Source organism: Rhinatrema bivittatum, chromosome 3 (genome assembly GCF_901001135.1).
Source record: "Rhinatrema bivittatum chromosome 3, aRhiBiv1.1, whole genome shotgun sequence".
In the NCBI taxonomy this organism is placed as follows: domain Eukaryota; kingdom Metazoa; phylum Chordata; class Amphibia; order Gymnophiona; family Rhinatrematidae; genus Rhinatrema; species Rhinatrema bivittatum.
Window position 1 is genome coordinate 28,855,795 of NC_042617.1, and position 27,804 is coordinate 28,883,598.

Below are 27,804 nucleotides of genomic sequence, written 5' to 3' on the forward strand. Positions count from 1 at the left end.
TCCTCAGTGCTGTTAGAGGAAAAAAATAAAATAACTGCAGCAGCTGATGCTCGAGCCATGCGTTAGCACCGAGGGCTTCTCCAGGGGGACACTTCATTCTGCCATGTCACATCCTCCACCTGCCATCCAGGAAGATTGCACCTCTTCTGGTTTCTTCACAGGAAACAATTCACCCTACCATGAACATTGTCACACATCTGGAAGGGCCGTCGTCAAACCTCCAGCAGTCCTGACCTATAAATCAGCGACAGAAATTATCCAGCTCCAAAACAAACAAATATCAACGAACATTCCCACATTTATAAAGAAAAAAAAAAAAACCCTCGCTGACATCGGCCAGCTCACCGAATGAAGAAACCTTTACTTGCTGTTCACAAAGCCCTGGATTGTCAGATGCATTTTTTTAAAAGCATCTTTCTGTCTCATTCTATGTTTGTAACGCATCTTTTTCAACAATAGGCTTTTTGAAAAATATGAGGATTCCATGTGATAATTTCATGTTCCAGATCTGGCAGCACTATGTGATCCCCCTTCAGGAGCAATGAGGGGGTGAGGAAGGCAGACGCAGACAAGGAGGTCAATATTCAAAGCGTGTTCAGCCGGATAAGTGTAACTAATGTGACTAAGTAGCAGCTGCTTAATATGCGCCTACCTGTGGCAGCTGCCGCTTGCCCGCATAAGTCACTTATGTGGCTAAAACGTTAGCGGCATAACTTGTGGCAATGTAATGGGCGGAGCGAGTTAGCCCTATGTTAGGCGGCTAACTACCAACATTCAGTCTTAGCCACATAAGTTTATGTGGCTAAGGGCCTCATTTTCTCATAGAAGCAGAATCGGAGAAAAGCCTTAGTAAACCAGGGTCTAAGTTAGACACGCCATAGAGCAGGCATGTCTTCTACAGCTAAGCGTGGATATATATATATATGTGTGGTACTGTATATTTAATTCAGCAGCTTAGTCGTGCCACTGACTATTCCTTGTAACTTAGCCAGATAAGTTCTGTCTGGCTAAGGCCTGGATTTATCAAAATGCAGTAAGTATCGCATGCGAGAGCAAAAGGGGTGTGGTTTATGCAAATATTCATTTTATCGCAATTTGTGCTAGTTACCTATGGGAAGAGCTAAGTTAGTGCAAAGTGCGATAACATTATCAGACTTTGCGATAGGAGCCAAACCTGTTGTATTTCCCACATATAACCACGAGAGAGAGAGAGAGAGAACTTGATGTTATCCAGGTAGAGAGTCCTACCCCCTAACTGGTTTGTACCTTTGGGTTATTTTTTTTTGCTTTTTAAGTTGCTGCTCCTCTGGAGCAGAAGCAACTTGCGTGCGCCAGCCGACTGCCGGCGCGTGCTTCCCCGACACAGCAGCAAAATGGCCGCAATACCGGCGCCACCAGCCCTGCCCCTCCCCGCCCCCCTGGACCGCCCTTTTTCTTCGGCCCGACTCTTGCGTGCGTAACAAAGGTGATGCGCGCGGCCGGGCCCCTTTTAAAATGTAACCCCCATTTGTTACGCACGCCGGCCATTTAAAATCGGGCCGTTAATATGCACTTGGATATATTTTCTGTATTTTGCACTGTTGTAGGCCACTCGAGTTTCGTTTGAAATAGAGCAGGGGTATCAATATATAAATGGAAATGGAGCCAGAGAGCAAAAAATGTTTGCAGCCTAGAATCGACATCTAAAACAGGAAACCACTCTCTTGCTAAAGAAAAAAAAAAATCAATGCCAAAAAACGGGGAGGCAGGGCGTGGGCAAGGTCTGGGCAGGGCCATGGCCGTTCCTGGATTTCAACTTCAAATTAGTGCGTAAATACTTAGTGCCCAGGCACACGTCAGGGTCGCCTGCCACGTAACTTTTCTTCTGCTACGGAGATCATGTAAGTAATAAAATTAAGATAAATATATCGGCGGGGTTTTAAGGGTTGGGCTAACGGGGAGAAGGGAGGCTTTTCAACTAGAGCGGTTTGGAAGTCCTACCCCTTACCTGGGCAAACTGGGAACAAACTGGGAAAACTGGTAATGGTGTTGGCACACGTGTCTACTAAAATCCCCCCCCCCCCACACACACACACACACACTTTTGCAGTAGAAGCGGCTATTTGCTCACATAGGTGTGCGTCCACTTAAACTTGCGCACACATGTGCGCGCAGTCAGGCTATTTTGTAACGTGCGCATATACGCACGCATGTTATAAAATGGCTGTGTCCCCTCAGCGTGGGCTGATGAGCGTGTGCACATGTGCGCCCGCGTGCCTTATTAAAAGTTACCATCCAAGAGGTAGATTTTAAAAGCGTTGGTCGTGCACAAACGACCACATACGCACTTACGTGGGCTGCGCGCGAGCTCTAAGAAGCCGGGAAGAATGTGCATGCATGCCTGTGCTCTTGTTCAGAACAAGGGGGGGGCGGAAAATGGGCAAGGCAGGGGCATTCCGGAGGGTGGGCCCAGACTAACATGCGAAACCACGAATTTTGCAAAGGCAACGCACGTATGTTGCCTGCGTAACGATGCAAAGGAGTTGATTTGCACAATGCAGCCAGCAGAGACTGCAGTGTACAAATCAACTCCTCGTGTTAGGCTTTTCATTGCTTATAAAGGCTAAAATTCTTTAGTGATATCAATTTTACAATGAATACCTCTGAGTGTGTCCGTAACACTCCCCCCCCCCCCCCAACTCCAACCCACCTTCCGAAACCCCACCCCGATTCTAAGTGCCCCCCTGCAGGGTACCTATATATAGAATGTCAGACTGACTTTATACAGAGGCTCTCTCTCTCTTTCTCCCTCCTTGTGAGAGCGCGTAAGATACACGTGTAAAGGCTGTCAGCAAATGCGCGCCTTGAGTATTTTAAATGCTATGCATGGACTTTATAAAGTGAGGCATAGCTTTGTTCACCTTGCAATAGGCGCGTTTATGGGCACACGCGAGTAAGCGAGTATACGCCAAGGAAAACTCTGGAATGCAATAAAGGAGCCAAGCACTCAAAATATATGGAAAAATATATTCACTGCACTTAACTAACATTTCAGCCTGATAATGAGACCTTCAAAAGTATTAATATTAATAAGCCAGTCACTCTATATAGTCTGCCATCAACTCTGAAAACATCATTGATGATGACACCACAATGAACATCTTCATCAAGTAAACAATCATTATTATTAGTATTTCTCATACTATATCCAATGGAGAACAGTGAAATAAACAGCATCTATAATCAATTCCTGTCCTGAAAGAAGGATGATTTAACCCCCTTGGTGGTCTCCCCTTTCCATTCTCTCCTATAGCCCCAGCTGTATAATAGGCTTCTCCTTTCTACAGTGATCTAACTCTGTGGTCCCCAACCTGGGACATACAGAGGTCGATATTGAAAAGCTTTGCCTGGGTAGCTTTTGGTGTTTCCCGGGGGGAAAAAAAAATGAGATTTCAAAATTTCCCTCTGCTTCCTACAATTTTTCGTAGACACAGACATCTTTTCCGTAAGTAAACTATTTATAATAAAATAAAATACAACATAATTCTACAACAGATTAAACACCGAATTAAAAAATAGATCTCTGCTGCTGATGCAGCTGCAGCCACAGCTGTAGGGATTCCCGAGTGAGGAGAGAAACACCAGCTAAAACTCCAGATTTAAGAAGGTAAGAAGGGCCAGGCTGGGTCTGACCAAGGTCCGTTGAGCCCATCGTCCTGTCTCCGACAGTGGCCAATCCAGGTCACAGGTACCCAGCAGATCCCCCAATAGTTGATCTGTTTCACGCCCTGGGATAAGCGCTGGCCTTTCCCAAGTCTTCCTGCCTAATAACTTTCTATGGCCTTTTCCTTCAGGAACTCGTCCAATCCTCTTTTGAACCCCACTGTGTTAGTTGCCTCGACCACGTCCTCCGGCAACAGATTCCACAGCTTGATTTTGCTCTCAGTGAAAAAATACTTCCTACGATTTGTTTTACGGTTTCTAATTTCCTGGAGCGCCCTTAGTCCTAGTGTTGGTTGGAAAGGTAAAAATACCCATTCCCTCTCACTCGTGATTTTATAAACCTCAGTCATATCCCTCTCCGTCGTCTCTTTGTAAAACCGAAGAGCCCTAATCTGTTTAAGTCTTTCTCCATCCCTTTATCGTTTTAGCAGCCCTTCTCTGTACCTTTTCAATGTCTGCTATGTCTTTTTTTTTTTTGAGACAAGATGACCAGAACTGCAGACAATACTCAAGGTACAGTAGCACCATGGCTCAATACAGAGGCATTATGAGATTCTCAGTTTTGTTCTCTATTACTTTCCAGATAATTCCAGGGTTGGACATTTTCAAAAGAGCTACGAGTGTAAATCTATCATACTATCGTAGCAATTTTAAAAAGCCCATTTGCACATGTAACGTGAACGTATGCAGGTAAATCCTATGGACAATTCAATGGCACATATTGTAGCAACTTTCAAAAGCCCACTTACAGGGGTAAAACTCAGTTTTAAGTGTGTAAAAGATTCTGAAATCAGGCCCTAAAATTCTATTTGCCTTTTTGATCACTGCCGCAAACTGAGCCGAAGATCTCAAGGTATTCTCCACAAGGACTCCGAGGGCCTTATCCTGGGTGCTGATTCCCAACTCGGAACCCAGCATCGTGTACCTGTAATTGGGATTATTTTTCCCCTACATGCATTACTTGGCACTTATCCACATTAAATTGCATCTGCCATTTAGATGCCCAGTCTCCTAAGTCTCACAAGGTCCTTCACAATCTGCTGCTGTTTTAACAACTCTAAACAATTTTGCGTCATCTGCAAATTTGATCTCACTCACTGTTCAATTATGAATAGATTAAATAGCACAGGCCCCAGTAGAGACCCCTGGGGCACACCGCTAACGACATTTTTCCATTTGGAAAACTGACCATATAGTCTTACTCTCTGTTTCCTGACTTTTAACCTCTTACCAATTAACAATTCTGCTATTGTGCCTCCTATCCCATGACCTCCCGATTTCCTGAGGAGTCTCTCATCAGGGACTTTGTCAAATGCCTTCTGAAAGTTCAAATACACCATTATCAACCAGATCACCTTTATCTGCATGTTTCTCTTTCCTAGGGTTGCCAACTGACTCCAGATTTTCAGGACAGGTCGATCCAGCCCTGGTTTTGCTCCCCTGCACACAGGTACTTATAGTCTTGCTTTTCTTAGGGACTGTAAAAGGGAAATCTGAACGAGTTCCTGCATGCAATGGGGTAAAACCAGGACTGGATCAGCCTGTCCTGAAAATCTGGAGCCAGTTGGCAACCCTAGTGAAAGAGAAACATGTAGATAAAGGTGATCTGGTTGATAATGGTGTATTTGAACTTTCAGAAGGCATTTGACAAAGTCCCTGATGAGAGACTCCTCAGGAAATCGGGAGGTCATGGGATAGGAGGCACAATAGCAGAATTGTTAATTGGTAAGTCTCTCCAACATGTCAACATGGAAGTGAAAAAAACTGCATCAATGGATTATATTGTTTTCTTACGTGGAGGAGATTCTGACAATCTCATTCTACTTTTTCCCTAATGACCTGAAAGGCAGAAGCAGAGGCTGTATTGCTGGTGAATTCCAAAATCTGGGTTGAAAGGGGAACGGGGCCTTTATTGGCACCTGTAAGAGGATTAGCGCTTTGACCCTGGTCTTTTCCCAAGAGATTAAAACCTGTTCTAATTCCTGTTTGTTTGTTTTTTTAATTCTCCCCTGAAGATTTAAAAAAAAAAAAAAAAAATTCCTGGGCTCCCCTCAGCAGCCCACATATATGTTCTTGTATCAGTAGAGGACGTCTTCTATCTGCTTAGCATTTCATTGTGCCTGTCTCTTTAAAAAGGTAACGGCCTGTAATTTCCACTGCACGAAGATGAATAATAAATCTAATTAGTTTTTTTAAAAACCTGTTTCATCTGTGTGAAGTTGTCTTTATTCGGATCGGAGAAGCGCTCACCTATTATCACCATGTCACAACTTTCAATAGCTGTTGCATAACTCTTCCGCCGAGTGCAATTCTACGCCTTTTATGAATAACTACAGACGGCCCTGGCTGTGCTCCCTCTGAACCTGGAAACTCCCTGGGGAGCTCAGTTCTAAACAGGAAATAAATAATAGCAATATGCATCGGCACCATGAGTCACGGCATGGTCAAGAAGCATCCCCAGCCCAGCATGGATTCTTTTCACGATATTAAATAATCATCATCTTTCATCCATAGAAGACCCTCCCCACATGCTTTGTAATCTACTATTCCAAGAACCCAAAAGCAGGCACCTCTGGGATCAGGAGGACCTGCTGAAGAGAGCAGAGCATTCACCGGTCAACACGGGCACTGTCCCCACTGGCAATGTTCAAAGCCATTTGCACAGGTGAAAGAGGGCGTTACCCCCCCCCCCCTCTAGCTCTCTTTAGCCATCCAGATCTTCCACCTTTTCTTTCCTCCATCTCCTGCCAGAGACCTCCCCACCCAGAAGGTAATTATGCATCAGTTCCTATGCAGCTGCTCTCAAAGCAAGAAGAAGCAGAGTTCTGGTGACTCTTTGCTCATAATCTCTGTCAAATGTTTTGGTGCCTCTGTCACACGGGGTTGATAGAGAAGTAGAACTCAGAGACGAGGAGGAGGCTGGCAATCAAAATATGAGTCACTTAAAAGAGGTAATTTTCAAAACCATTTCATGCATTCAATTTTTTATACTTCTATTTTCATTGTTTTGGGGGGTTTTTACATTTTATTTCCTTTGTGTGTTGGTAGGGTTGATTTTGTTTTATATAGTTATGCTTTACTGTGTCTTATTGGATTTTGTTTTTATCTCTGTTCGCCGTTTTGAAATTTCTTACTGATAGCAAAACCGGTGTAGAAAACTTGTAGATAAATACAACCCGGTTTTATGCACGTAAAGACCTGCTCTACAATTGATCCGGGCTCAGTGCTTTCCTTGTACTTTACATGCACTGAGGAGGGGCCTTCTGGGAGGGGGTGGGGGGTGGAGATAGCACTGGTGTGAGTATTTTTTTCTTTTAAAAAGTATCCGTGTAAATGTATGCACCTATGTTACACTCTGCAAAAAGGATGTGTAACTTTACGCGGGTGAAAAGCTGCGTGTACTCGACCAGTGACCCGAGTCTTTTCAAAATGAACTTACGTGCACGCAGATGTTACCGCTCTGCGGGCTGTTTGAAAGTTACTCCCAAACTTGCAGTAATACCAACCTTAATGTAGGAGAATCTCATTGTTGGGAGTGTAAATAAAGGTCAACAAACAAGTTGTAGATGAAATCATTTTATGGGCCTAACTTGAGACTTTTGTTGCTAGCTTACTATTCTGTGACCACAGCAAGGGATGAAAAGGCCAGTCCCAGTGGAATCGTCCGAAACCAGGAGCCAGGTCATGGTGGTGGGGGGGGGGGGGGGGTGGAAGTGGCTGGCCAGGGGGTTCCTTTTCTCCATCTACTTCTCCACTAATTCCTCTTTGCCTCCGCCCCTGGTACTGATATGAGCGGCGTTGGGGCCTCCTCCTCCTCTGCCACTTGGACCGCAGTGTCGGACTTTGGGTTGTGCAATGTACAAAGCAGGTCAAAACATCCCCTTCCCCTGTATGGATCTTCCCCAGAACCTCTCTCAGTCTCTATTCCCCCACCTCAGAACCTTTTCTTCTCTTCCTCCTTCCCCCCCAAATTTCCAAACCTCCCACCTTCATTCTTCCTCCCTCTTCCCCTTGATGCCAAAACTTCCTTCCCTCTCTCTCCCTTCTCCCCTCTTCCCAGTCCCTTTCATTGCCCCCTAATCTCAGGGGTTCCTCCCTCTTCCTTTCTCTCTTTCTTCTTTTCCATTCCCAGATCTCATAGAAAACATAGAAACATAGAAATGACGACAGAAAAGGACCAAAATGGTCCATTTAGTCTGCCCAGAAAGCTTATGGTAGTATCTGCCACACCGTGCAGGTTACCCCATGTTTCTCAAGGGTAGCAAGTGCTGCTCTGTGCAGTCATCCCCAAGCCTTAGGATAACTCATTTAAATTTATTGCTAGCAATAGTTTTACCGGATGATGAGCCTTTTTGAAAATTCAGACAGTACTGTTTCACGTGTTTCGTTTATGGACTTGGCTGTAGAAACAGTCCTGTGGGGTTTTCCCTTAAAATGTGCATCAGTTCCCCAGACCATAAAGGTCAGGGCCCTCCTCGGTTGCTGTGTGAACCTTTTCCCCCTGTCATTGAAGCAGAGAGCAATGATGGAGCCTGCGTCATCAGCGTCAAGGCTCATTGGTTAAGGGTAATAACCGCACTAGCAAGTTACTCCCATGCTTTCTTTTCTTCATTTCCATCCTTTAGTTTTCATGGATCCACAGTATTTACCCATGCCCTTTTGAATTCTTTCACTTATTTGGTCTTCACCACATCCTCCGGAAGGGAATTTTAGGTATCCACTACCATCTCCGTGAAGAAATATTTTCTGACGTTAAGTTCTACGATGTTCTTCCTGGAGTTTCATTTCATGACTCCTAGTTCTACTGATTTCTTTCCAACGCAAAAGGTTTGATGTTTGTACATCATTAAAACCTCTCATGTATCATATCTCCCCTGTACCTTCTCTCTTCTAGGGTATACATTTTCAGATGACCAACCAAAATTTTTTCAACAGAATTCTGCAAAACTGCCTCCTTGGTCTCCTAAGAGTCCACTCTTGATGACATTTCAAGCAATTGTGACGCTTGAAATGAGTTGGATAACTCGCATTGATGTAAAACAAACTGAGAAACTTGATTAGAGAAATTTGCTATAGCTTCCCAAATTATGGGAGCAAAGCAATCCTGTCAATGCTACCCTCAGGGGAGTCAGGTTGTGGAGGGACTTGGTGTGGCTCCAGAGTTAAAGATGATTCAAGGTCTGGGGGGGCCAGCAACAGACCACTGCTCGACAAGCCACCCAAAGACTGAGCCAGAGGAAAGATCTTGGCTCCGGAATACATGTTTATCCATCAGGCTGGTTGAAGACAGAGCTTTGGAAACTTCTGGGTACACTTTTGCCTTGTCCTTTCTCTTACCCATATTGAAAAAAGGTAAGAGATTTAAAAAGCAAAAATGTTTAAGGCAAGAGGGGAGTTGACAGAGCAACGTCCCTTAGTGTGTGGCCATCTTGGATCCCCAACTTTCCTCTTTCTTGAGTGATAAAAGTACCAGCTGTGTTAAGTTCTTCTCCTATTGTTCTTGATAGAGCCTATGATTCTAGCAATTTACTCTGTTAACCTTGATTTTGCTCCCTGTATATGCAAGATCCTTTCCTGAAAAGGTTGGAAGAAATGTTCCTGTGGTAGTGGACTTGAATCCTGCTATAGAGGACTTAGATTATCAGAGACAATATTATTATTGTTCTCTTTTTTTTTTCTATAAATTTTCCTTTTTCATCTTGTATTTCCTTATGTCTCTTTGATTGCAATTCAAGTGATTTCTTGAAATGTATTTGGAAAATGCATAAATTAAATAAAAGGAGTTGAGTCTACCCCATTCTCTTCTATGGTCTTGTCAACCAGCAATGGTCCTTCTCCAGGGTCTTCTTTAGTGAACACCGAAGTATTTGTTTAATATTTCCGCCATTTTCTTGTCTGTCTCGGCACATTGCTCTTTGTCATCTTTCAATTTCACTATACCATTTCTGGCTTTCTCTCTCTCTTTTCTATATCTGAAAAATGCTTTGTCACCTGTCTTTATCTCTTGGGCAATCCTTTCTTCTGCTTGACCTTTTGCTTTCCTGATTTCTTTCTTCGTCTCCCTCAGTTCCACCAACTATTGTTCCCTTTATACCTTCTGAATGCTGATCTTTTCACCTTTACTTTTGCAGCCTGCTCCTTTGAGAACCAAATTGGTTTCTTTTTCCTTGTACTTTTGTTTACTTTTCTGTCATATAGATCTGTTGCCTTTGTAACAGTTCCTTTAAATTTAGACCACTGTTACGCCACCTCGCCTATTTCCTCCCAGTCTTCTAGCTCTTCCTCCAGGTACGTTCCCATTTTGTCAAAGTCCGTATTTTTGAAATTCAAAACTTGGGTCTTCGTGTGACTTTTTTGTATCTTATTTGCGATATCAAACCATACTGTCTGATGATCATTTGTACTCAGGTGGGCACCTGTCCAGACATTAGAGCCATGATCCCCATTTGTGAGCACCAGATCGAGTATCGCACCCTCTCTCGTGAGTTCCATTACCATTTGTTTGAGCAGAGCCCCCTTGGAAGGCTTCTCTCATCCCAGATCCTCCCTCCTGTCCCTATCCCAGATCTATTCTCCTTCTCCTCCCCACCCTCAGCTCCTCCATTCCGAAGATCTGCTTTTCCTCTCCTCCCTCCACCACACCAATACCTGAGATCCTCCCCACCCATAAAACCCACAAACGAACAAAATAAATTATAAAGACACACAAGCAAGGTTGGAAAAGTATTCTTATTATTCACAACGAATTGACATTAACCAATATGCAAAATAATACAAATTTATGCAAATGTGCCACCGGATTTTCTAAATCTTGCTGCAGAATCTACCCCTGAGCTGCTGCAGGAAACTGGGTGCTGTGGCTACACCTCCTTTATCAGGTTAGTACGCAAAATGAGCAAATATGAAACTGCCGAGATACACAGGCTTGTATCGCAATGGTGGTGTTTGATTTCAAAGCTGTACAGAATTCTACGGTAAAAGGATAGGAGTGAAATGTGCTTGCAGAGTAGTGAGAAAACAGATACAAGCCCTTTGCTTGTATATTTAGGCAACTTCAGGCTTCAGGTCATTTTGTATAGAACTGACATTGCTCTCAACAGCATCAGAGATGTGTTAAGTTAGTCCAATAAAAAGGTATCACCTACAACTTCTGGTTTTATTTTGAACCTTTGTTTTTATGTTCCCAAGTGGATTAAAATGGCAACACCCCGTCTTTGGTACCTAGGATGGTGATAGGTCACAAGGATATAGCTAATGCTTAGCACCAATCATGCCGAGGCAAGGTAATCAGACCAAACACACAGGACGGTGCATACCTCAGTAACGAATGATCCGTCTTCCAGCACAGCATAAAACCACAGGCACGTCAAAAGCACGCCATGCCTAAAATCCCCTATCGAGCAACATGACTGCTGGCAACCATGCCATGGGCAGGAAACTCAGAAGCAGGTCTTCTGTTCCCTGGGCTGGGGGGTCCCTGTAAGTGTGCAACAGTGACACCGAGTGGTTGGATGGTTTGTCGCCACCCCCCCCCCCTGCCCCGGTCCAAGCTTTGCTGAGAGGGGAGGTGAGGATCGAAAACAGAGTGAAGGCTCATGGCACCAGGATCTCACACGTGGTTCTGAGCTGGAAGACAAAAGGGGCAGGAAGAAAGCTGCCGGGTTAAAAAATGACTAAAGAGGGCAATTTTCAAAGCCATGTGTGCGACTACATAGCAATTTACTCGCTTCAGTCTGCCCATCTGAAAATTGTTCCACAATGCATGCGCTTTTAGCGGCGTTGAGAGGAGAGGAGATGTTCCCAGGTGTGTGGTTGTCAGGGGTGGGGAGGAAGAAACATTGCATTTTCAACTCTACGCACATTATTTTCCATTAAAAAATAAAATTCCTGCAGATAAAGGTAGGTGAAAATGTCCACAGGTACTTTCACACTGTGAAAATTGGGGCACTCCTGAATACCATCTCCAAAAGGAAGAAGAGGTGGTTGACAGCCCTACTAGCAACACAGGCCCATCAAAACCGGGATCCTTACTCTCCTACAATTATGCAAAGCCCATGGATAGCTTTACAGTTACATCCTAATACAAAAAGTCACCCAGAACTAAGGACAGCAGCTGCCGAAATCCCTGCAGGCCAGCTTCGGCTTCTGAGAAACAATAACCTGCTCCTCAGGCCAGCAAATAAGGATGACAAATACCAAACGCGTGGCAAGCGTGTTAAAAAATTAAAAAAAACAAAACTCGTCTTTTATTTTTAACCCAGAATATAATTGCTGCAGGGGACTGGCTCACCGCTGTAGTAAAGGCATTCTGAGTTGTTCCACAAACATCCTGCTGCCCCTCCTGCGACCTAATACTGTCCTCCCAGGATGAGGAATAGAATAATAAGTGACTTAATTGCAGCAAAACAGGAAGAGAGGAGCCTGGTGTTCACAAACCTTATCCTACCATGCTACCTGCCCAGCTCCTATTAATAAAGAGACTCTTCCTTTTCTTCCTTACTTATGTAACCACATCTGACCCGGAAGCGCTGCACCTCCCGACTGCTTCAGGGATTGAGTAATACAACTACATTCCAGGAAAGTGACTGTGCAAATGATGATAATAATAATAATAATTATTATTATTATTTTCAGAAGAATAGCAATAGGGCAGAGAGGCTGGTGGCACCTTATAGACTAACAGATTAATCGAGGCATAGCTTTTAGAAGACAAGAGTCCACTTCTGTTGACGGGTTGACCAAGAGCCTCCCACGAGACAGGATTCCAACGTGTTTTACAGCGGTCGAAGTGCATTAGATCCGATGCATGCTCTTATACAGCAGGGCCTCCTTTGATAAGCAGCCATTGACACCCCAGGTCAGATTTCAGCACTCGCCATGCTTCTGAAGGAAAAGGTTGAAGGCCCAGTAGAATGTATTTATGCGGAATTCAAGAAAATTATTGTCCAGGCAGCAAAGCTTCTACCTATGTGAAAAAATCAGCCCTAGATCTAAGCAGGGCATGAGCTTAGCTTACCTCACAGAAACCTCCTGCCACATTTCCAAGGTGTGCTAGGAAGTCAAGGGCACCCTGCCCTGGCAGGCAGCTTTCCATTGGCAGCACCTTTGCTTTAGAATATGCTCTTGGCTACGTGCTGAACAAACTTCTCAGGCTCCCCACATCCAATTTGCCTGCTCCCATCTCTCCTTTTGGAGTTTCTTATGTATGGCCTCCATCACTTAAGCTGCTTTGCTTCCTCCTTAATGTTGTCTGCCCTACACTCAACATGGATCGGTTTTTGACTTTGGCTTGCACTGTCCTGTTCGTCAAACACCAGCCAGAGCTGTCATATGGAATTCAAGGAAACATAACAGGAAAATACGCTGTGTATACGTTGGATACAAAGTAATAGACAACTCGTGAGAAGCAGCGCCAATCGTCAAGCCTTCAACTATAGCTGCTGTTCGTGTGCATAATTTAGTTATATTAAAAAAAAAAAATACAAATCAATCTAACTCACAGCCGGGTAAGCAGTATATAAGTACCTGTAAATAAATAAATAATATAAAATAAAATGGAAGTACATCTCGCATTCACTCACCCCATGCTTTATTCAGAAAAGGCTGAGCATTCTGGCAGCAGCTCTTACGAATGGTTTAGCAAGGTTGGCTCCGTGGTCCATCTTGCTCAGCAGCATCCCGTCTCTGACAGTGGCCCCAGACCCAGATCAGAGTTCATCTCCCTGTAGATACAGAATGCTACAGCAACCCAGCCTCACCCAATCTCTAATATCTGTTTATGTTAGGGATGTGCACAGGGAAAACTTTCATTGTATTTTTTTTTTATTATTTCAGGGGCTTTTTAAATTCAGGATTCAGTTCATTAGTTGAACCGAAATAAACATTCTTTTTTTTTTTTTTTAAACCCCAGAACAAACAAAAGAACCGAAACAGGGTCTCCCTGGGTGCCCCCCCCTTTCTGCTACCACCACTGCATCCATCAGCCCAGGCCCCTCTGCTCCCCCCCCCCATGTCTTCCCAGTCCTCCGTTCCGTGAGGTCTTCTTTAATGTAGAAAGGGGCAGGCGTGATCCCCAGTCGCTCCTGTCCTGCTGGCTTCTGATAGAAAATGGCGCCAGGTAGCCCATTGCTTTATGGCCGGTGAAGGTTTTTAGGGCCAGCTGGCATCATTTTGTTAGATGACCATACTTTTGGGTGAAGCCTCTGGTGCCATTCTGTATCAGGAGCTGGTGGGACGGGAGTGACTGGAGGTCACTCCTGCCCCTTTATACACTGAAGACCTCGCAGAAGGGGGTAAGTGGTGGCTGGGGAAACCCTGTTTCAGCTCCGGGGAGGGCTCGGGGAGTCCCTTTTACTTTGCTTTGTTATGGTAACGAACTAAAAATTGGATATTTTTGAGTAAGCCTATTTTTGGTTTGTTCCATTCGTAATGAATCAAAAATCATTACAAAAATAGCATTCGTTTGAAACAAATGCACATCCCTAGTTTATGTCTTTGACTTTTAGGAACGAGCCTAGACCCTTCATGTTGCTTGCTATACTACATTTGGTGACAGCAGATTCTACAATTTAACTACCCGCTAACTAGAGAAATATTTTCTTGTGTTCGTCCTGAAATTGCTAACCTCTAATTCCACTGGATGCACCCTGGTGCCAGTATTTTTGGACAGGATGAAGAATTTCTTGCTTGCGATTTTATTTTTCCATTCGTTATCTTGTAAACATCTATCGTGCCTCGCCTCCATCTTCTCTTTCTCAGCCTTTCTTTGTATGAGAGATGCCCACTATCCTCTCACCATCCTGGTTGCCCCTCTCTGTACCTTTTTGAGCTCCCCCACATCCTTTTCGTGATGGGGTAACTAGAAGTGCATGCAACCCTTCAGATGTGGTGGCACGAGAGCCCTGTGCAGAAGATTGCCACTTTGTGCACCCTTTCGTACGACCCTGTTGCGCAGTCTTATACAGTTCTTGATCCTGATTTGGACATTAGTAGGTGGCAGACTTTTTCTTTTCAATTTCTACTGATAGTCCCATGATTATTAGCAATGGTCAGTAAAATAAAATCGTGCAAAAGAGATATAGGAATTGTTGTAGACCCAGATCTAATTTAATCAAGTGTGCAAGATCTGTACCTGTATCACCTATAACAGCTTATTTATCTGCTTTATCAATCAATACGAAATAGAATCAAGACTTACTATGATTTTTTAGCTGAGGAACAATTGGATGTATTATGTGTTACAGGGTCCTGGCTATTACAGATGGACAACATACTTCCCTTCTCAACTATGTCGCCCCCTCCCCACGGTTATACCCTTGTATCAAAACCCTGGTCCATCAAGAGGGAAGTAGGTTATTGATAGTTTTCAAGGAATATCTGGATCTAACATCTAAATCAATTGATATCATCACCCCTTATGAAGCACTTTATATGGATTGTAAACATTGGGGTATCTGCCTTTTCTACTGCCCTCCTGGAATCTTAAACAATGACTTCTCTCCCATGATTAACGCACCGCTAAGCATTAAACTTAAATAACATTATTGTGCTCAATGACTTTAACTTCCACGTCGATGTGACACCTTTGTCTCCTTCTTGTGAAAGTTTTCTTTTGGCCATATCTACATTGCGGTGGAAGCAAATGATTAAAGACCCAACACACTGTTCAGATCATACATTGGATTTAGTGTTTCTGAGTGATATTATGCATGACCATAGAAATCCAGCTGAAATCCCATGTGATGATATGTCCTGGAGTGACAAATATCATCACACAGGATTTTAATGCCCCTTTGCTTTCAACTCTGATTGTAACTGTCATTTGTAGTTTTCAGTCATCCAAAAGGGGCCTCATAGACGAGAATAAGTTACGCATCAAATGGGTGCTGCTAGTTTTCATCTCTAATATGCAGGATAAAATCATTGATAACGTGGTAAAATTATGGAATAATTAATTGACTGATGCTATTAATAAAGTTGCAGATCTTAAAATAATTAAACTTAAAAGAAGGAGGAAAGCCCTATAGTTCTTACATGAGATCAGAACTGCGAAATCCAATCTCTGTACAAAACCATTCAGACTGCCGGAAATAATTCACAGCAACTATTTCACACAGTTACAAACTTAGGGGTAGATTTTCAAAGCAGCGCATGGGCGTACATATGCGCGCGCTAACCGGTGCGCACACATGTATGCCCAATTTTATAACTTGCACACGCAAGTTATAAAATCAGGGGTCGGCACGCGCAAGGGGTGCACAATCGTGCACCTTGCATGTGCCGAGCCGCACTGCCTTCCCCTGACTCAGTCTAACTGTGCACTGAATCCTTGTTTGGTGATTCTCAGAGCATTAATTGATGACATAGATGAGTCTTTTATTCATCTGGTAAAAGCATCTCTACAAGAAGGATCTTTACCTGCTGTTTTAAAACAGGCCTCCATAAGACCTCTTCTCAACAAGCATACATTTGATCCAACTCAACTCTCTACCAACCAATATCCTCAATCTTATTTCTTGCCAAGGTCTTCAAAGCCATAGCACTAAGCCAGTTTCAGAGCTTTCTGGATGATAATGACATCTTAGACCCATTCAATTTGGGTTTAGACTCCACACCAATATTGAATTTCTTCTGAGATCTAGTGTTGATATCATCCAGAGAGGGGTTATATAATGTTACTAATTACCTATTGTACATATCGGCAGCATGGTAGCTTGAGTGGTAAGTGGCTTGATAACAGCCAGAGTAAACAGGAGGCAGGCTCTGGCTGTTCCTTAAGCGCACTTTATTCACTGTGAAAACAAACTCAGAAACAATTATGGCGGCTTACCTTCACTTCAGGAATCAAAACAAACAATACAGCTCACCTTACTTCAGATACAGCACAGTCCTTTAAACATAGCGGGTCCTTACATACAGTAGCTCTCTCTCTCTGCTCCCTGGGGCCTCTCTAACTCTTCTGGGCCCTGCCCAGGGCTGAAGGGATTCTCCCTGGACCCAGAATCCCTTGCAGGGCTGATCCTTAAGGAAGACTCGGCTAGATCTCTGTAGCCGGCCCTTAAGATAGTTTGAGGGACTTTGCCTCACAAGCAGCCTTTGATAATCTTCACCATGCCATTCTTCTTTCCCGTCTTAGCCAAACTGGATTCAGTGGATCTGTCATAAATTGGTTTTCTTCATTTCTCTCTGACTATTCCCAGCAAGTATGGATTGGTTCATTACTCTCCTCTTGGGTTCCTCTTTCAACAAGAGTCCCACGAGGCTCATCGTTTTCTGTGGTGCTATTTAACATTTACATAAGACCATTTTGCAAGCTATCAGGTAGGGTTAGATCTCCAATATAATTTATAAATCTCGCTTTACTGTATCTGTCTGCAATAAAAATCTGGCTCAGCCATAACCAACTGTAACACCCCCTTGACTGCTTACCTCGCGGGGCATTCCTGGGTCCGGGACTGCCCTGGTGGGAGACCTCCCGTCGGTCCTCATGTTCTTGGCGCCTGGTGCCTCCACCTGGGGAAGAAGGCGTTGGTGGGTGGGATTTCCCTCCCTTCACCCCAGGAAAACAAATGGGACTGTGAACAAGGCTAGCAGTATGTACAAATATATACAGGTCTATTAGACTATACAAGTATATACATTTCTACATAATTATGTACATTGCTAATAGGATGTCAAGCAATACACTTTGTATTCGTGGTTAATAGTCCCAGTCTACTCAACTATATACATTTCTACAAGGTAGCAAGAACATTTAATATTTGGCAATTTGGGGTTGTTGGCCCCCACAGCATACCAGTATATAGAATAGAAGGGGCCTCTTCAGTTCCTGCTTAATCAAGTGTTATCATTATCCTCCCCCTTTATCCCAAGTCTCACCCATGTGAAAAGATGCAACTGGCTAGTGGGCAGTGTTGGCCTGGGTGTGGGGGTCCCATTGTATCTATCTCCTTCCGCTCCACTGAGAGACCTGATTCTGCCTCTCAGTCTTTCGCTGGGGTCCACACCCTCCTGGGGGACCAGACTCTGCCTCCTGGACTGCTGCTGGGGTCCCCTCACTCTTTGGGGGACCACTCCAGGACTGCTGCTGTCCTTCAGTTCTCCTCCCTCAGTAGGAAAGTTTTCTGTGGCTTGGGTTTACAGCTCCACTAGGCTCATGACTGTTTTAGCGCTCAGTGGTTCTGGCCCTCCGCAGTTTCAGCTAAGCTCATGTGCTGTTACCCAGCCTGGATAAGTCACCTTCTCTCAGCTTGGCTTTTGATTTATTTTATTTCTTTCTATTTCTTACATTCCCAGTTCATTAGCCCTTGTTAATTGTAACTGCTTCTCTTCATCACGTTATTTATGTTTTTTGGTTGTATTATCCGCACCCCTGTTTTCTGTAAACCGACATGATGTGAACGAGTTCATGAATGCCGGTATAAAAAAACCTTAAATAAATAAATAAATAAATAAATAAATAAATAAATCTATTGTCTGACCCTGTATGGGCCATCTCTCAGTCAAAAGGTCATGCTCCAGGCAAGACCACAGTGCACGCCCCTTTATCCTGCCTGGCCAACACCCCTGTTGCCTGGGATCTTGGTACTCACATGTCTGAATACCCTTGTAAGTAGTCAGGGTGAAAATCCGTTTGCTTCCTAGGACTGTTTCCAGTACATTTATCTTATAAATCCCTTCTCCAGTCATGGTTTTTTAATTTAGGAGTTTGAATTCTCTGATTTTTTTAGTGATATTTCCTACAAATTTTCCAGCAAATGTCCAGGGGGCTGTGACATGCAAATCCCCTACCTGAATATCTGACTAATCTATTCAATGTAAATAATATAATGTAGAGAGGGAAATTATATTCCATATATTAAATGACCATTGAATATTCTATTCAATGGTCAATTAAGTACCTTCACACTAAGGGGTCTGACGACCTTTTCAATCTCATTCTGTGTTTCCTAGGCTGGCGGCTCATGTTACTCAGCTGCATTGTTCTCTCCCCCTCCCCCTTTTTTTCTCCTACAGTTCACTTAAATGGTAGCATGCGCAAACCTCTGTCTCTTGTGTGTGTGGGGGGGGAGGGGGGTTTCACAACTTTTTAAAAATGTGTCTAAAGCAAAGATTATGTACCTCATCAGTAAGACCAGTTTGACACATTTTACCTCCCCAATACTCTTTCAGGGCTGAACTGTCCCTTTCGTTCAAGAAGTCCAAAATCTAGGAGTAATTTTGATTCACTGCTCTCATTCAAATTCCATGTCACGGTTGCTATTTTATGGAAATCTGCCCTCATGATGGCTTGCTGGAGAAGACAGATACACAAAATAGCTCTGATTGAGAAGCTTGAGCTTACTTATCTGATTAGGTGGAATATGTTTTTTGGTTTTTTTAAATATGTTATTCACTTTTAACAGATAACAACAATACATTAATATGTGTTAAAGACAATAGGTAACAGCAAATAGAAATAGTAATAAATAGAAATTACAATTTCTCTAAATCCTCTTTTAAGCCCACAATAAGCTGGGGAAAAATCAGAAAATATAAAGAAGCCAAAATAAAACAGTGAAATAAGCATAAGGAAAGGATCATTCCTAGAGGTGTACAAACGAGGCTAGCGAAATTTATAACAAATCCTAAGAGGAAGCATTAACAGCGCCAAGAGCAATGTTTGCATCAAGAAGCTTTTCTCAGATGTGGAGGGTCAGAGAATAAGTAATGTTCATTTTCACATTTCCCAAGGCACTGGCAGGGAACGCGAAGAAAAAAAATTCACCACGAATATGAAGCACATCCTGCTTCGTCTGCAGGAACTGCTCACGTCTGGCCTGCGTTTCAAAAGATTAGGTTTCTGTTTCTATTTCTCCTGCTATATAGTTTTGTGCTTGAATATGTTTTATTCATTACTCCTGCAAACCATTGTGGGTTATAAGAATTTTATAAATAAAATAAATACATCTGGGAAACATAAAATGTGTTTGGCCCATAAATAAACATTCCTTATGTCTAAAGAAAAAAAAAACGCATTACAGAGTTTCTATCAGACTCAAAGACGAAAGATACCAACAAGGTGGCCCAAGAAGTAAAGCTCTTGCCCAGCTTCAATTTGCATTTCAGTAGCAGTAATACTTTTTTTTTTCTGAGGAAGGTAAAAGATCTTATTTAGAGGTGGTAATGCTTCTGGAGCAATTTCTAAAATCTCCAGCATACATTTCTTGAACAACTCTCCTAGACTGACCAAAGAGGTCCGAGGGAAATTCAAAATTCTCAGATTCTAGAACCTCGTTCTATTTTGCATTAATTTCAGCCTACACTGCCATTTAAAATTGTCCTTCTGCTGATTTTCATTATTAGACTAGACCAACGTTAAGTTTCCTTCACAATCAGAAAGTTTCTCAGAGAAATCTTTAATGGATTACTACACTCTTTCAATACGATCGTTATTGTCTCTCATAAGAGATTCGGTTCCTTCAAGCCTTTTCGATATTTAATTATTCATAGTTCAGGTAGTGTTCCAGTGGATTCAAAAGAGATCTCACCTCTTGCCCCACGGAGGCCCATCTAAGATCCAGAGGTACAAAATGGAAGGCTAAGCAAAGGCGCTCCCTATAGATGTTACAAACTCTTCTACGCCAACCTGGCATCAAGGAAACATCTCCTGACATCTCCTGCAACTCCTCCCGACCACCTCCGACAGATGAGGAAGCTGCAGTCGGGCCTCTGCACACCTGGGAACTGAACAGCTGCTCCAGCCCCTAGAGGCTCTTCCACATCGGCATTCACCGCGTCAATGGAGAGTCCAGTTCCGGGAGAAGCCAAAAGCTCAGGCCATGGGAGAATACTACTCTGCTCCAGGCTGAGAGAAACCTCAGCCTGGGTCAGGGGAGAGACTTCCTTCTCCATCCTGGTAACTAGAGGCACTGACTTGGGACTGCAGGCAAGAAACTCTGAGGTAACAAAATGGCAATACTGACTGCTGAGTAAAGTGGGAGGTAGTTGGATTGATGGGGAACGAACTCCCCCCTTCTGCTTCTTCCCCCTAGTAAAAAGAAAAATGCCGCCAGGATCTCAGAGTTTTAGGGTCCTACCTCTAGGACGCCATCTTGATTTCTCTCTAGGGATGAGGAATATGATATGATACGGTCACCCTACCGGTTCCATTGGGTTAGAAGAAATGAGTAGGCTCCAATGCTTTATTTTTGTTAATTTTAGTATTTGGGGTTGTGGGACAGTTTTTCACTTAGTCCTGTAGTGTGAAATTTGCTGTTTGTATGATGTCTGGGTGGGTCAAATTTAATATACCGTGGTTGGTCACTTGGAAACATCCACTAGATGATATTATTAGGATTGTCTCCTTTGAACAGCTGTAATGGTAAAATGAGATTAAATGTGATGTTTTTACCTCTGTGGATTTTGTTGTTGAAATAAATAAATAAAAAGTTATAATAAAAAAAAAAGGTGGTCCAAAGGTCTTTTTGGGAGCTATGAATATTGTGCAAACAAACTTAAGCTCTACCTGAAAACTGATAACTTTAAGAGAATTCTACAAACTCTAATATAATCTCAAAATTAGATTACTGCAATTCTTTTTAGGTTTTTCCTAAATACACACTGAAAGCCCTTCAAGTTATCCAAAATTCGGCTGCCAGAATACTGTCCGGCACTTCAAAAGCTGAGCATATTTCGCCCATCCCGACGTCCCTTTACAGAGAATTAAATTGAAAGTTCTTACGAAGGTACACAAGGCTATGAGCTATCATTAATTCATTGCTAAAAATCTATCAAGCCGCTAGAACGTCGAGATGCTCAGGACAATGCTTACTCGACATTCCAAACTTTCAAGTAATTAAACTGGCAGAAACCAGAGAATCTTCTCACTTATGGTCCCAACGTGGTGCAACCGTCTGCCAATTTCAATCCGCAAGGAAACCAGCATTAAGGGTTTTAGGAAAAAGCCGACAGCACAATTATTCAAGGACAAGTTTCATTTATGATTGTTTGTTTGTTAATACAACTGTTGTCCTAAGTGGTGGAATCCACAACTGTTTTGAAGCCACTGCTTTTTAACCTGTGATTCATCTCTCTGCCCTGACGTACGCAGTTATGCATGTGCCTAACTGTAAGCTGCTTAGAGCCCAGGATAACGTGGCATATACATGTAAAATATAAATAAATACACTTGCGCCTCCCTGAGATAAAGTATCGCAGCTTGAGAAATCTCCTTCTTGGTTGTGTATTGCTTGGTCATGACTCATTGCATCTGACATAGCAGTTTTACCGAATACCAGACGGTTTTAGGATCCTGAAGGTGTAAGCAGTCATAGGAAAGCTATGGGGACTCACTGTCACTTCAGTTTTAAATATTTTTATTGAAACAATTATACACGAGTACAACATACACGTGGCATGTCTTACTGTGGTATTTTAAGTTATTATGCGTACATCTAACACCAAACATGGTCAGATGTCTAGCGTAAAGAGTAAACTCCATCCCTCCCTTTCAGACCACAAATCTAGAACATCTTCTGGAAGGAAAGCAAAGTCAGGTATCATCACCGTTATCCTTTAACCATCTAGACCAGCGCCTGTGGTGCCAGACCTTAGTTTAGAAAGTAGAAGAGACTCTTAATGGAGGCGTGGATAGGAAGTATAAAAACATCCCAACTTCTGGGGAGGGGCGTCCTCCCTCTTGAATGCGATAGCCATACCCACGGCTCGCAAATGATCGCATCTGGCTTTTCCACGTTATTTTACCCGGTGGCAGGATTATGCTGTGCATGGCTGCAAGCAATTTATGGAAGCAGTGGCTTATAAAACCGAGCTACTAAATAAATAATGCATTAAACATCCACCTATTCATCAGCTACAACCTTAGGCCCTGGTTTACTGAGGCTTTTCTCCCACTCTGTGTCTATGGGAGAAATGCTTAGCAAAGGAGGCCCTCTGTGGATAGGGGAATACCTCCAGGACCTGAACGTAATCCGATCGGAAGGGCCCCGTAAGGTGGAATATAAATAAATAAATAGAAACCTAGTCGCGATGCATTTTTTTGCTATAATCAAGCTTTTACATATAAAAAATGAGTATCGCTTATCCGTCATGGATAACCCTGTTGCCTGGGCAAGGATAGATAATAGAAGACACTTTAGTTACAGAACCTTTGATCCATTTATTGAGATAAAGACTGACTTGACTTCAGGAACGAGATATTTTTACACAGGACCCCATGCACAATGCAACAGAGAGCCTTTGTGTGTCCCTCCTCACAATTGTGGTACATGGCCTTGTGAGCCCTTGGCGAGTGGATATAAATTATATTTTATAGTTTGTAATGTATGTGATGGACCCTCCGGTCACATCACCACCAGTAGGATCTGGTTGAGTCCCTGGTTCAGCTAGAGAGAGAGAGAGAGAGAGAATAGGTGAGAGGGAGGATCCATTTAAACACAGCCCCTCCTTCTGTGGGGTCCGGCGTGGCCAGCCCACTTGAAACAATACATAACCTAACCACGCCCTTCCTACAGCTTGGGAGGCAGTGCTTTTGGGTCAGCAGAGTGCAGAGGGGTCAGGAGTTAACTTTTGTTGTTTTACAGGCCCAGTCAGTAAAGTCAGGCTAACCCAGGCTGTTGGTCCTGACCAGGGTCGGGAGGGATTTCGTCTTCCAGTACACAACCTGTCTGGTTGACTTCCCTCTGGGTCTAAGTTTAGGGATTTTTTTTAGGAGCCTCAGTGGACACCTGGGCCTGTCTTGCAGGTAGGGATTGGGGAGCCCTGCGTGTGAGCCGCCCGGGGATAGGGAAGAGGCACCCCTGGAGCAGTGGGGGTGACCTGCTGTGAGGAGAGGACGCCGCTGTTAGTTCCTGTTCCTTTTTGGGGAAAGAACACATTTGTTAGAAGATCCAGGAGGAAGACTTTTGGCTGCCCCTTCCTTCCTGCTAGAGGTAAGAGAACTTTTTTTGTTTCAAGGAGGGTCCTTTCCATGGAGGATCCAGAGGGAGCACTAAAAGGACTGCGTAAGATCAAGGAGGTCCTGAAGATCTGCCAACCATTAGTAAAGGAAGAAACATCACTGGGGTCACCACCCGGGGAGAGAAAGAGAGGATTTACCCTCTGTGCCAGAGACTTTGCTCTGTTTATCAGCCTGGAAGGGGTTTTGATCATCCTAAAGGCCCTGCCCGTCTGGGAGCTCCACTTTACCTTAATCCAAGAGAGGGAAGCGGCTGTAAAGGAACCGGAGAGAGATTTCTGTGCTGCTGCTGCAGTCTGGGTTTTGTCACATTCACCATCAGTGCTTAACAGTAAAGCCTTTTATTTTGGGCACTAGCCAAGTGGCTCCAGGGTATTTATTTCTGCCCTCGCTGCACCCACATCATAGCCCAGCATCCTCCCCAGGGGAAACACACAAGGAAATGTGTAAGAAAACCACCCCCCGTCACATCGGGACCTGCGAGACTCCTCTCTTCCCCCAGCCCAGCGAATCCACACCTTGGGAAGTAGAGGAGGCACGTGAGCTGGTCAGGGTTCCTGCCCCAAAGAGTACAAATAACTTTATGGCCTTGCACACCGGGGCGGGGTTATAAGGATGTTTTCAGTTAGTTTGATGGTGCACTGATAACCCCTCCTACGCAGCACGTCCATGGAGAGATCTGGCAACTCCTCGGGCTAACGTTTTACAAGGGGATTTATGAAGACAGAGCTCAGCAGGTCATAAGATTTGGAAAGGGAGAGCCTTCTCTTGCAGCATCTTGAAACCAGATGGTCAAACTCTGAGACCAGCATGAAGTCTTTGGCCAAAGGTACTGACATCTGATGCAACGCCTCACCCTAATAACAATACTTTGGATTTTTTTTAGCCTGCCTTTCCAAAGGAAGCTCAAGGCAGCTTATCTGAATTCAGGTACAACGAATCCCTTCCTTGATGAGCTTACAATCTAACGGGCCGATACAGTAAAAGTCGCGCAATTCTGTATTCAAATGACGGCCCGCGGCAAAAAGAGGCGCTAGGGACACTAGCGCGTCCCTAGCGCCTCTTTTTGGACAGGAGTGGCGGCTGTCAGGAGGTTTGACAGCCAACGCTCAATTTTGCCGGCGTCGGTTCTCGAGCCCGCTGACAGCCACGGGCTTGGAAACCGGACGCCGGCAAAATTGAGCGTCCAGTTTTCAAGCCGTGGTCAGATTTCAATTTTTTTTTTACTTTTTTTTTTAACTTTCGGGACCTCCGACTTAACATCGTCATGATATTAAGTCAGAGGGTGCACAGAAAAGCAGTTTTTACTGCTTTTCTGTGCACTTTCCCAGTGCCCGGAGAAATTAGCGCCTACCTTTGGGTAGGCGCTAATTTAAATTTAGATGGATTGTATAGATGGATTCTGCCCAGCAGCCATAGGGAAAATTTACACCAGCTGACAACTAGGTAGCAATCTAAACTTTCAGTATTTCTAGGTAGAGAGGAAAGTTAGCTGATGTACAATTTCTGTAGTTCACTGGAGAGATATAAACCTAGGTATTTAAAGGTCCATATTCAGAAGCTGGCTGGCTAGCACAGGTAGGCAGCTAACTTTGCAGGAATATTCAATGGAGCGGGTATGCTGCTGAATATCCCTGATGATCTTAAGATTAGCTGGATAAGTTTATCGGGCTAACTTTAGGAGTGGCTCTTCAGCTAGGTTAGCTGAAAACTGGCAAAGCAATGGCACCTCCTTCAGTAGTGGCGGCGGCTCCAGCACAGCGTCCCTGTTTCTCTCCTTCTACCCAGCATCCCCCTTTTCTCTCTCCCCACCCTCTGTCCAGCTCTTTCCCCCTGCCCACATAATGTGGAAGGACATGGGCATGGGGTGGGTGGAGGAGGGGAAGCAGCAGCATGCTAGTGCCCTCCCAAGCATGACGCCCTGTGCAGCCGCACAGGCTGCACACCCTGAAACCCGACCCTGCCTGTATAATGCGTCCTCCTTTCACCTAGACAGAAATGTTCCCGAGTCTCCTGCTTGCAGCATCCTATGGAAGGGTGCAGGCAGGAGGGGGGGCAGTGCCACCCCCTTGACCATGGTGCCCTAGGCGGCTGCATAGTCGCACCCCCTAAAAGCCGGTCCTGACTGGGACACTAGTAATTCTTCTGTATTCAACTGACAGCACAGGCCCACATACGCAGGAATTTTAAACAGTCTGTGCCTTTGTGTGCCGACGATTTAAAATATACTCATCCCGCGTACATGTGCTCCTAATTTCAAGTGGTTGCATGACCAAGTGTAGTTTGTGTATCTTCCTTAGGACTTGGTCGGCTTTAACGCGCACAGGGAAGTGGATTTTAAAACATGCGTGTGTGAAGGATATTCCCGGTTTTACCAATGAGTCCACCAGTTTGCCCAGTCTATCTCGAGGTCATTCAGGACCCCCTCCCCCCCCCCCCCCCCCAGTTTACCCAGACTCCTTGTCCAGTCGTTTTAGGCCTAAAAAGAGATTTCTGCAGATTTACACCTCACCAAGAGCAGAAGTGGCTAACAGCCCACTACGTGGCTAACAGCCCACTGCGGCTGCCAGATTTTAAAATACGGATTTAGGCGCGTAGCGGCATAGCTGTTGGCCCCGTCCAGGAACGCCCCCGCCAGGCCCCGACTTCTCCCCTCCCCCCCCCCCCTGCATTTGGTTGCTGGCCTAGGCGCGTAATTGGGCGGTTTTAAAATACGACTCTCTCGCGCTCTGCGTATGTGGGTCTTTTTACGCGGGCAGCACTTTTAAAATTCACCCCTAAGGTTTCAGTGCTCGTGGCAAGGATCGGTAGCCCCCCTGCTATTATGCGTTTGTAACTAAAGTGACTGTGAATTCCCGCACTGGAGATAACGCAGATTGGGGGGGGGGCTCTATTTTGGGAGGGAGGGGAAGGAGGCCGCCCCCTTAAAGTAAATGGGAGAAAAAAATAAAGAAAAAGGAGAATCCAATTCTCAGGGGCCCCTAATGAGGGCGCTGGAGACAAAGACAACTAAAGGGAAGGGGGCGGGGGTTCGCCTGTACTGATTTCTCTCCTCACAGTATTGAAAAGTAATTAATTACAGGTAATTAGCTCCTGCCGAGTGAGCGCAGTAACGTTACTCTCCTGGAAAGGGCAAACATGCATAAGGAGCAGCCTGGGCCGAGGTTCCCTAGGTGTTGAATTGAACGCTGCTGCTCACTCGGGATAAGAAGGCGCATGTTGGGGACGAGCTTCGCTTTACCCTTGTAAGTGCTGTTAGCGAGGTCATTATTTGCGGGTCAGGAAACCCTCAGACGGCGGAGACCGGGGCAGATGAAGGTTCAAGCGCCCCGGGGGCAGGAGAGCACAGGGACCCCGGGGGGGGGAGAACACAAATTCTCTGCAAACCCGAAGCAGAGGGGAGGATGCGGGGAATGAGAGAGGCAGGAGGAGAGGGGAAGGCGACAGAGAAAAGGCAAAAATACGGGCAGGGCCGACCTGGGTGGGAAACTGCGCCGCCGCCGCGGGCTGGCTGATCTCACTCCAGCGAGGACACCGGGACTCCTCTTTTTAGTTAATCTTCCATTTGTACTTGATAACAAAACCAAAGTCACGCTTCTTCCTATCCTCGGTAAAAGCCCAGTCCGGGCCCCCCCCCGTGCTCTCCGGCAGCTGCAGTCTGTTACTGCCCTCTGGTGTCCGTAAGGGAGAACTGCAGCTACCCCCATGCCCGGCGGGAATACAAACAAATATCTAAAGTCCAAATGGGTGTCGGAAACTTGAAAGCAGCGCTTCATTGCAAGCAGTCCCTTATTTTCCATTTCAATCATGTACCCAATGTCGACCCATAAAACCCAGATTCCAAAAGTGATCAAACAAAAAATACTTTCCAGATCCATCTTAATGGCCGTAATCTGCGACACCGGAGCGACTTTCATATTGCACTAACGAAAGTGCACAATAAACTGAACATTACTGCAGGCGAGGGACTATAAAAATACCTTTTGGTGGGAGGTTTAATCCTCCTGTTTTGGCTGTTACTTCGTCATGTCCCTGGCGGGATCCGGTGACCGGATGTTAACTCCCTCCACCCTTACCACGTCGCCCCCAATTTTACGCAGGTTCTCAGTCAAACAGGGCTAAGAAGGGTCCGCCGTCAGTTCATA

At 44.6% G+C, this 27,804-nt stretch overlaps 1 long non-coding RNA gene across 1 annotated transcript; it reads right to left on the minus strand.

Moving 5' to 3' along the window:
* On the minus strand, positions 1-27,804 carry LOC115086747. Its single transcript, XR_003855329.1, has 3 exons — positions 27,640-27,804; positions 17,131-17,251; positions 1-234 (listed from the first exon to the last, which is right to left on the minus strand). It is a non-coding gene; the product is annotated as an uncharacterized LOC115086747 (long non-coding RNA).